Genomic DNA, 11,858 nt, shown 5'->3' on the forward strand with positions numbered 1-11,858 from the left:
AGAATCTAGCGGAGGAAATGGCAACCCATTCTAGTATTCTTTCTGGGAAAATCTCATGGACAGAGGAGCCTGGTGGGCTATGGTCCGTGGGGTCGCAAAGAGTTGGACACAACTGAGTGAGCACACACACACTTGTACGGAGTTCTGTGCTAAACACAGAGAGCATACAAAAGGATCAAGGAGCAGAGTTCTTGAATGTGAAAGTGTGCATTTTTGTTAGATGTTCAAAAAATAAAATTAGATTTAAATAATTGGTTATTTGGAGCTACTTTTCTAAGGCATTTCTGGGCCCATTGTCTTCCTTTCCTAGGAAGAAAATTTTGCTACACAGTTCAACCATTTTTTCTCCATGTGTGTATCGTATCTCAAAGCATTTTCTTTATTATCCCTTGATTGTCTGATTGTCACAGCATGCTGTGATTTCTAGCATTTTTTTTTTTCCTGGTAAGAGACAAAGGCAGATCACAACCCAGGTCTATTGAGAACTAAAATTTCTGATTATTATGACTTTTAAGTTAAAGAACTGAAGCATTGTGAGGTTTCATAAGTTGTTCAAAATCACGCAGAAATTCTGGAACACAGCAAGACTAAGAGGGAGAACAGTGCGAAGGTTATGCAATCAAACTTCCAATATCTTGAATCCCAGCTCTCACACTTGAAAACTACTGGCAGAGGCAAGTTCTATATCCCTACTCCCAGTGCCCCAGTTCCCTTAGCTGTAAATTGAGAATAATATTGTACCAGCCTCATAGGGTCATTGTATTAAATCAAATGATATCTATGTATACGTAAATGTAATATCTAATATGTATGTCTCAGTTTTCTGTCCTATAAGAAGTACTTAACACTTATTATCCATTAATTAAGAATAATTCTTATTATTGATGCTATTGAGGTTTTCTGGTACAAAACTTTTCTCTGTCCCTTCTTAATAAACATATACTTGAAATTTTTCTTGTTATGAAAATTACATAGGAAAAACACAAATATCTAACAGTTCAAGTAAATTTATATAAACGTTTTTAAAGACTCTATTTTCTATGAACAGTAATGTTATAACAAACTTCTCATGAGTAAATTTTTGCTTACATTTAAACTATTTCTTCTGGATATTTTTCTAAAAATAGAGTTATGAATAAACAAATTTGAACATTCATGAACATTTGATAGATTTTGTCAAATTTATTTTTGGTACATTTTTATCAATCTACAGTCTTACTCACTGTATAGGAGTATCAGTCTCACACAGACATAGAGGACAGCATGTGGACATAGAGGGGGAAGGAGGCGAGGGACGAAATGAGAGAGTAGCACTGAAACATATATATTACCACGGGTAAAATAGATAGCTAGTGGGGAGTTGTTGTATAACATAGGGGGCTCAACCAGGTGCTCTGTGACAGCTTACAAGGGTGGGATGGGGTGGGAGGAGGGAGGGAGGCTCAAGAGCAAGGGGACATAGGTATACTTCTGGATGATTCATGTTGTAAAGCAATTATCTTCCAATTAAAAATAAATTAAAAAAGAGTATCAATCTCAGGGTGGCATCAGTTGTCAGGGACATTACATTTTTTTCTATTCTTATTTTACATTAATAGGAAATTTTATCGTAACTTTCCTATGTATATTTTGATTAGTGAGACTGACAGTGTTCATGATTTTACTGCCCATTTTTTTCCTAGTAAGAGATAAAGGCAGATTACAACCCAGGTCTATTGAGAGCTAAAATTTCTGTCCTTACCTAGCACCTTAATAGCATTCTAAAACTGGAGTTGGACTTCCTTGGTAGTGCAACAACTAAGCCCCTATGCTACAACTTCTAGGCTCAAGTTCTAGGGCCCACACGCCACAGCTAATGAGCCCGTGTGCCGCAACTACTGAAGACCGTACACCTAGAGCTGGTGCTCCACAGCAACAGAAGCCATGGCAATGAGAAGCCCGTGCAGGGCAATGAAGAATAGCCTCCTCTCACAGCAACTAGAAAAAGCCTGTGTGAAGCAACAAAGACCTGGTGTGACAAAAATAAAATTAAAAAAATAAAATGAAGTAAACTGGGGTTAAATGGTCGACTCATTTTCATGCAGCCCAAGCAGCCTCTGGATGCTCAGTCTGAGCTCATGCATCCTAAGTGCGTAGATCACGGGGTTGAGTGCAGATGGACAATGTTGTGTAGCACACTGAGGAGTACAGGGATAATAGGAAGCTTTTTTATCTGCAAGGTGTATGTCAGATAGCACAATGACACCTGTGTACAAGAAGAGGATGAGGATGATGTGGGCGCTACAGGTGCTCAGAGATTTTGCCATTACTTCTGGTGATATCAGTCTCAGCACAGAATCAAGGATTAAAGTACAGGAAGAAAAAACCAGAGCCATGTCACTTCCTGTCAGGATCCATGCTAAGATCAGTCGGTAAAATTTTTTCACAATGATGTCATCACAAACCAGGTTGGCAACCCCCAAGTTAGAGCACAGGCAGTGGTCAGTTTCATTCCTGGAATATTAATGTCTTTGGACAGCCAGTATAGGCACTGAAATGGTCAACAGGCTCTTCCTGAGCGCCATGAACCCTGTGGCTTTGACCAAAAAGTTTTTAGTGACCATGGAGAGGTATTGAAGGCAGGGAGAGATGGTGCGTATCTGTCCACTGCCATGCAGAGGAAGATAGTAAATTCCATGCAAATGAAGCAGAAATTATCTGATGGCACAGATCTGAGCAAAACACTTAGGGAGGTGAATGGCCTTGGCATCAAACCAGAAGATAGCCAAAATCTTAAGCATGATGCTGGTAGCCAGGCTAATGTCCACAGCTGTCAATATGCAGAGAAAAAGGTACATGGGCTCATGCAGTGAGAGCTCATGTTGAATGGTGGTCGTGATGAGGAGATTGGTACCAAGGACTAAAAAGTAGAGCATAGCCAGGGGCAGGGAGAGCCAGTGCTGCCAATCACGAGTGCTTGGGGGCCCCATCAAGATGAACTGGGAAATCTGGAGGCTGAAACTGTTGGTAACACTGGTAGAAATATCTATGGGATAGGTGCCCTATTCTTGGTTGTTGTTCAGTCACTCAGTCGTATCTGACTCTTTGCAAACCCATGAACTGTGCAGTATGCCAGTTTCCCTGTCCTTCACCATCTCCTGGAGCTTGCTCAAACTCAGGTCCAATGAGTCAGTGATGCTATTCTTGGTGGCTCTCCATAAACTGAAATAAGAAAGAGGTTGCATTTGAAAGTTCAGCAGAGGGTCCTGATCAGTTCAGTTCAGTTCAGTCGCTCAGTCGTGTCTGACTCTGCAACCCCATAAATCGCAGCATGCCAGGCCTCCCTGTCCATCACCATCTCCCGGAGTTCACTCAGACTCATGTCCATAGAGTCCGTGATGCCATCCAGCCATCTCATCCTCTGTCGTCCCCTTCTCCTCCTGCCCCCAATCCCTCCCAGCATCAGAGTCTTTTCCAATGAGTCAACTCTTCGCATGAGGTGGCCAAAGTACTGGAGTTTCAGCTTCAGCATCATTCCCTCCAAAGAAATCCCAGGGCTGATCTCCTTCAGAATGGACTGGTTGGACCTCCTTGCAGTCCAAGGGACTCTCAAGAGTCTTCTCTAACACCACAGTTTAAAAGCATCAGTTCTTCGGCGCTCAGCTTTGTTCACAGTCCAACTCACATCCATACATGACCACAGGAAAAACCATAGCCTTGACTAGATGGACCTTAGTCAGCAAAGTAATGTCTCTACTTTTGAATATACTATCTAGGTTGGTCATAACTTTCCTTCCAAGGAATAGGCGTCTTTTAATTTCATGGCTGCAGTCACCATCTGTAGTGATTTTGGAGCCCTAAAACACAAAGTCTGACACTGTTTCCACTGTTTCCCTACCTATTTGCCATGAAGTGATGGGACCGGATGGCATGATCTTCGTTTTCTGAATGCTGAGCTTTAAGCCAACTATTTTGCTTTCCTCTTTCACTTTCATCAAGAGGTTTTTTAGTTCCTCTTCACTTTCTGCCATCAGGGTGGTGTCATCTGCATATCTGAGGTTATTGATATTTCTCCCGACAATCTTGATTCCAGCTTGTGTTTCTTCTATTCCAGCGTTTCTCATGATGTACTCTGCATAGAAGTTAAATAAGCAGGGTGACAATATACAGCCTTGATGTACTCCTTTCCCTATTTGGAACCAGTCTGTTGTTCCATGTCCAGTTCTAACTGTTGCTTCTTGATCTGCATACAGATTTCTCAAGAGGCAGGTTAGGTGGTCTGGTATTCCCATCTCTTTCAGAATTTTCCACAGTTTATTGTGATCCACTATCAAAGGCTTTGTCATAGTCAATAAAGCAGAAATAGATGTTTTCTGGAACTCTCTTGCTTTTTCCATGATCCAGTGGATGTTGGGAATTTGATCTCTGGTTCCTCTGCCTTTTCTAAAACCAGCTTGAACATCAGGGATTTCATGGTTCACGTATTGCTGAAGTCTGGCTTGGAGAATTTTGAGCATTACTTTACTAGCGTGTGAGATGAGTGCAATTGTGCGGTAGTTTGAGCATTCTTTTACATTGCCTTTCTTTGGGATTGGAATGAAAACTGACCTTTTCCAGTCCAGTGCCCACTGCTGAGTTTTCCAAATTTGCTGGCATATTGGGTGCAGCACTTTCACAGCATCATCTTTTAGGATTTGAAACAGCTCAACTGGAATTCCATCACCTCCCCTAGCTTTGTTCATAGTGATGCTTTCTAAGGCCCTCTTGACTTCACATTCCAAGATATCTGGCTCTAGATTAGTGATCACATCATCGTGATTATCTTGGTCATGAAGATCTTTTTTGTACGGTTCTTCCGTGTTTTCTTGCCACCTCTTCTTAATATCTTCTGCTTCTGTTAGGTCCAGACAATTTCTGTCCTTTATCGAGCCCATCTTTGCATGAAATGTTCCCTTGGTATGTCTTGTAGGTCTTCATAAAACCGTTCAACTTCAGCTTCTTCAGCGTTACTGGTTGGGGCATAGACTTGGATAACTGTGATACTGAATGGTTTGCCTATGAGAGGAACAGAGATCATTCTGTCATTTTTGAGATTGCATCCAAGTACTGCATTTTGGACTCTTTTGTTGACCATGATGGCTACTCCATTTCTTCTGAGGGATTCCTGCACGCAGTAGTAGATGTAATGGTCATCTGAGTTAAATTCACCCATTCCAGTTCTGATCAGGGACTGCCATCAATGACACAGTTTCTTTTATTCATGAATGACCTTCAACTTTTTTTTGGCTCTGGGAAATATTCCACAGAAGAGCAATGAAGAAAGCCCAAGTTAATTCTAAACAGAAATATTTGAATACCTATTTGTCATCACTACTTGTATGTTTACATGGCCAAATATATCAACAATAACCAGTTATCTGTTATCTAACAGATAACAAATATTAATATTTGTTTTATCCCCATTTTTGCTTTATATTTAAGAGATTTATATCCTATAAAATAATATTGTATCTTGCCTTTGTCTCTTAGTAGTATGCCCTAAGACATAAAATAGGCAGTAAAAATTTATTGCATGGGTGAATGAATGAACCATGAATTTAAGTATTAAAAGCCATGTGAAATCTCAATTTCTGTATTTCTATATTTGGCTCTTTCATATATTACTCAGCAGTATTTTACTTTTCAGATTATTTCATTTGAGTAGAATTTAAGAAATGATACAATGGTGATATGTACAAAGAGCATATCATGTGCGTGTGCTCTGTGACTCAGTTGTGTCTGACTCTTTGCAACCCCATGGGCTGCAGCCTCTGTCCATAGGTTTTTCCAGTCAAGAATGCTGGAGTGGGTTGCCATTTCCTCCTCCAGGAGATCTTCCCAACCCAGGGATGGAACCCTAGTCTCCTGTGGTTCCTGCATTGGCAGGCAGATTCTTTACTACTGAGCTACCTGGGAAAGGGCATAGCCATCTTAAAATTTTACTTTTAATAGTATTTTTATATTCTTAGTGTTACACATGCAGATAGTAAAAAAAAAAAAAAATCAAATAACGTTAAAAAGTAAAACAATGGAAAGTAAGATTCCTGTGTTTGGGCCTCCCAAATACCTTCTCTTTCACCAGAGGCAGCCAGTAATACCAGTTTTTGGGGAATCTTTCTAGAGATAGTTTTTGAACCTATAGTTTTTATATATATTTTTCCATAAAAGAGAAAAACAAATGTTAGCATACTAATCATCCTCTTCTTTTTGTTTCCTCTCCTTTTCTTTTTTAACGTGTCTCAGAGACCACTCCATATCATGTTATAGATATGCCCCATTGCTAAGTTGCATGATTTTGTACCACGTAAATGTCCGATATCTTAATAAGAACTTTTGAAAGACATTCAATTTTTTTCCAGTATTTCCTATGGTAAAACATGATCCAATAAAATTACTGTTCATATATATTTAAGCATATATGTAAGTTTATCCATAATTTCCACATTACTGGGTGAAATGGACCAAAAAAAAAACTGCTAAACTTTCAAAGTGGTTTTTCTACCCCTTTATGACAATATCGGCTTTTATATTTTTGACAGACACTGAAATGTTGCTTCATAGATATACAATAGTACTTTACACATCCAGAATTTGCTTATGAGTATCTATTTCATCACATCCATGCCATAATTAAAATTTTCAATTTAAAAATCTTTATTATTAGAATAAGTAAAAATTGATATTATAATTTTGGTTTACCTTTTTCATCACTGTTTTGTGAACTTTGACTATTTTTTAACTTTGACATTTTAAAAGATCTTTTCCCCCCCATTTACATACTTTAGGTAATTTTCTGTTTTGGCTTTATGTACAGCCCATCCTTTATGTATATGGCTTTATGTACAACCCATCTGCATCATGATGCAGGGTACATCATGAGAAACGCTGGGCTGGATGAAACATAGGCTGGAATCAAGATTGCCGGGAGAAATATCAATAACCTCAGATATGCAGATGACACCACCCTTATGGCAGAAAGCAAAGAAGAACTAAAGAGCCTCTTGATGAAAGTGAAAGAGGAGAGTGAAAATTTGGCTTAAAACTCAACATTCAGAAAACGAAGATCATGGCATCTGGTCCCATCACTTCACGGCAAATAGATGGGGAAACAGTAGAAACAGTGTCAGACTTTATCTTTTGGGGTTACAAAATTACTGCAGATGGTAACTGCAGCCATGAAATTAAAAGATGCTTGCTCCTTAGGATAAAAGTTATGACCAACCTAGACAGCATATTAAAAAGCAGAGACATTACTTTGTCGACAAAGGTCCATCTAGTCAAAGCTATGGTTTTTCCAGTAGTCATGTATGAATGTAAGATTTGGACCATAAAGAAAGCTGAGTTTCCAAAATTTCCTTTTGGACCATAAAGCAAATGAGTCCTGAATATTCATTGGAAGGACTGAGGTTGAAGCTGAGGCTCTAATACTTTGGCCACCTGATGCGAAGAGCTGACTCATTAGAAAAGACCCTGACGCAGGGAAAGATTGAAGGAGGGAGGAGAAGGGGACAATAGAGGATGAGATAGTCAGATGGCATCACTGACTCAATGGACATGAGTTTGAGCAAGCTCTGGGAGATGGTGATAGACAGGGAAGCCTGGAATGTTGCAGTCCATGGGGTCACAAAAAGTCAGACATGACAGTGACTGAACAACAGATAGCTAACTCATTGTTGCAGCACTGTTCAGTAAATAAACATTTCCATTTATTGCAATGTGGTGTTTTGGGTCAAATATTAAATTCAAACATATATTCAAGGATTGTTAACTAACCAGTCAGTTTTCTGTTTTTAATGCCAGTACTAATTGAGTTAGTATATTTACCAAATGATAAATGGCAACCCACTCCAGTACTCTTGCCTGGAAAATCCCATGGACGGAGGAGCTTGGTACAGCCTACTCTCTGTGGGGTCGCAAAGAGTCAGGCATGACTGAGAGACTTCACTTTCACTTTAGAGTAGGGTTTTACTAATAATTTTGGATAATTTTTTCAATTAAAAAAAGACTGGTTGTATTAAATTGAAACCTACAGAGTAATATGGAAGAACTGATTATCTTTATCTCATTGATTCTTTCCATTCAGAAATTTAATGGAAATTTCTGTCATAAATGTCATAAGTAGTTTTAGAATTTTTTACCTTATATTTCTCTTTTATCTCTTTATCTTTCCAAATTATCTTAAAAACCTTTGGATCATTATTGCTTTCTAAAACATTTCACAAAACATAACTATTTTACACTACTGCTTTTCAAAGCTAATTATTTAGGAGATTCTCCTCGGTATTTATCATTTTTTTTTTTTTTTTTTTGGCAGGAAGATGCATTGCTAAAATTTCACTGGGATAACTTTAATTAGTATAAGCTCTTATTTATATTTGGCATCTTTTAAAAATCTTTATAATTTTCTAAACAATATAAAGAGATAATGAACATCCTTGTCTAGATCTGAACTTTAAATAGTATGTTTCTGGAGCTCTCCTCTGTGGTGCTGGTGAATCCATTCAGTTCAGTTCAGTCACTCAGTCAAGTCCAACTCTTTGTGACCGCATGGACTGCAGCACGCCAGGCTTCCCTGTCCATCACCAACAAGCAAGTTCGAGCTTGCTCAAACTCATGACCATTGAGTCAGTGATGCCATCCATCATCTCATCCTATGTCATCCCTTCCTCCTCCTGTCTTCAATCTTTCCCAGCATCAGGGTCTTCTCCAATGAGTCAGTTCTTTGCATCAGGTGGCCAAAGTGTTGGAGTTTCAGCTTCAGCATCAGTCCTTCCAATGACTATTCAGGACTGATTTCCTTCAGGATTGACTGGTTGGATCTCCTTGCAGTCCAAGGGACTCTCAAGAGTCTTCTCCAACACCACAGTTCAAAAGCATCAGTTCTTTGGCACTCAGCTTTCTTTATGGTCCAAATCTTACATTCATACATGACTACTGGAAAAACCTTAGCTTTGACTAAATGGACCTTTGTTGGCAAAGTAATGTCTCTGCTTTTTAATATGCTGTCTAGGTTGGTCATGACTTTTCTCCCAGGGAGCAAGTGTCTTTTAATTTCATGGCTGCAGTCATCATCTGCAGTGATTTTGGAGCCCAAGAAAATAAAATTTGTCCTTGTTTGCATTGTTTCCCCATCTATTTCACTTGAATTGATGATAGCAGCTGCCATGATTTTAGTTTTCTGAATAGTGAGTTTTAAGCCAACTTTTCACCCTCCACTTTCACTTTCATCAAGAGGCTCTTTAGTTCTTCACTTTCTAACATAAGAGTGGTATCATCTGCATATCTGAGGTTATTGATATTTGAATGCTTTTCAGATAAACAATCTTAACTGGTTTGGTGATTTTATGTCTATTTCTAATTCTTGATTTGGTTTTTTAAAATCAGAAATGAGTGAATTAAGTCACTCTCTCTGTTCAGGCTCTTGGATCTGTAATTTAAACAGAATGTTGTCCTGCTTTCACCATCCTTTCAGCATTTACTACATGGCTCCTCTGTGTCAGGCTCCAAGAGGCAGCGGTCCTGGGACTCTTTCCTCCGGTAGGGGTTTCTGTTCTTTCTAATACGTACACTTTTCTCTCTTGTTTTTGACAGAAAAGAGGGCCAGAATTGCAGTGATCACACTAAGGAAACAAAGTGAGAACACTGACAGGGAAGGAAGAAAGAGGCTGGGCAACCAGAACACACAGGGCACACAGGGCAGGAAATGAGCCTCCTCTCACCTCCGTCTCCCGGTCACTCCCTGCTAGGAGGTCTTGGAGAGATTCTCTGCATATGGAACCGCCTTCTGTTGCTGTTTTTCAGTTGCTCATCATGTTCGACCCTTTGTGACCCCATGGACTGCAGCACCTCAGGCTTCCCTGTCCTTCACTATCTCTCGGAGATTGCTCAAATTCATGTCCATTGAGTTAGTGATGCCATCCAACCATCCCAGTGAGTCAGCTCTTCGAATCAGGTGGCCAAAGTATTGGAACTTCAGCTTCAGCATCAGTTCTTCTGATGAATATTCAGGGTTGATTTCCTTTAGGATTGACTGGTTTGATCTCCTTGCAGTCCAAGGGACTCTCAAGAGTCTTCTCCAGCACCTGAGTTCGAAAGAAGCAATTCTTCGCTATTCAGCCTTCTTTATGGTTTCTATTCTCTTGGCTACACCCTTACTTTTGCTGCAAAGAATACATCCTTTCCTCTCCCCTGGCATCTGGGTTGTTGCATAGATTGGAACTTGGAGGTGCCCTGGACCCTTTATGTTACTCCCTTGGTCCTCCAAGAAGCTCTCTCTAATCTTGTTTCCTGTGTGCATCAAAACTTGATGTTTTCTCACTGCAGCCTGGAAAGGCCTTCAACAGTCTTAGGAGCATATCAAATTCATCTCAGGGAAGAGAAGTACTCAGGCCTCAGTCCCTTGGGAAGCACTATTAGTACTCATCTCTGCTGATGAAGGTTTAGAGAGAGGTGTTTTTCCATCTGTGTGACTCCATCAAGGCCTGCCCCTCCCACAAGACACAATTTTCTTCACCCTCCATAGGGACCATTTTCCAGCAGATGTATTCTCTCTGTTTTATGTTTTACTATGTCTTTTCTCATGGGTTGTCTGTCCCATATAAGAGCATATTTATACTTCCTCTTCTAAATACATTCTACCTGACTCCCCCACCCCGAGACCCACTTTACACCTTGCTCTGTACCCAGAGAGGGTAAAGTCTATTGCCTCTGGATGTTGTTAGGTTTGGCTAATAGGAAGCCCTGGCAGTTGATCAGAGGCAGCAAGAAGGACAAGTTGGGGGACCCCTTACAAGTCCACTTGTTCTGTAGTGCCTGGGGCCTCTCCTAAGGCCACTGCTCCCATGAGGTGATTCCCTTGATGACTCTTCCAATAGTGAGCTCTCCATTGCTGTCCAGCCTCGGGAGGGTAATGCCTTTGATGTTACCAGCCCTGGTGTATTTTGCCACCCCTGCTTTATTATTATTATTTTTAACTCTTCCCATGTATTTTGACTGTTCTCTTCATTATACTCTCTTCAATCTTTCCTTTTGCATGTATCATCTGTTTCCTGTTAGGACTTTGACTAATATACCTCCTGATCTCAACTTTCTCCCACCCGGCACTCTTGTCCTAAATCTGCTCCCTCTCTTTTCTTTCTTCCACAAATTCCTAAAGCATTTCTCTCAATGTGTAGCTTCCAGTTCCTTACCTCTCATATTCTTTTAAATCTACTTGAGATTTATATTCCCCAATCTTCCTACTAAACCAAAATGTATCAAATTTTAAAAACTTTTTATTTTGCATTGGTGTGTAGCCAATTAACTTGTGATAGTTTCAGGTGGACTGCAAAGGGACTCAGATTTGATTCGTGGGAAGTAAACAACAAAACAATCGAGGGCACAAGAAGTTTATTAGGGATCAGAACCCATGGAAAAGCTGGGAGAAGGAAAGATTGGGTAAATGGAGAAGTAGATTGTGATGCAGGTGTGAGAGGGCCTCAGTCAACTGACTCAGAGCTCTAGAGGGGATAGAGTAACGTCTTTCTCCACATGACACAAGGATATAAGAGGTTGTTGACAAATCAGTGCATATATATGACACTGGAAAGCCAGAGACAAGAATTTCCATGGATATCATGGGTATTTTGATATGGCACTCAACCTAATCTTACAAATTGATACTTTCCCACATATTTGTTATAAAAATACCTAAAGAGGAAGAATCAGCTTGAGGAACTTAAGCTTTATAAGCAGTATATATTATAAGGCTATAGTAATTAACACAGTGTAGTACAGGAAAAAGAAAAAAGATTATTAAAAAGAAGAGAGAGCTGAAAGATGAACCTACATGTATATGAACA

At 39.8% G+C, this 11,858-nt stretch overlaps 1 pseudogene; it reads right to left on the minus strand.

Moving 5' to 3' along the window:
* Positions 1-2,057: 2,057 nt before the first annotated feature.
* LOC101111744 (olfactory receptor 56B4-like) lies at positions 2,058-11,214 on the minus strand (annotated as a pseudogene).
* Between the last annotated feature and the right edge of the window lie 644 nt (positions 11,215-11,858).

The sequence above is a fragment of the Ovis aries genome, chromosome 15 (genome assembly GCF_016772045.2).
Source record: "Ovis aries strain OAR_USU_Benz2616 breed Rambouillet chromosome 15, ARS-UI_Ramb_v3.0, whole genome shotgun sequence".
NCBI classification, from domain to species: Eukaryota; Metazoa; Chordata; class Mammalia; order Artiodactyla; family Bovidae; genus Ovis; species Ovis aries.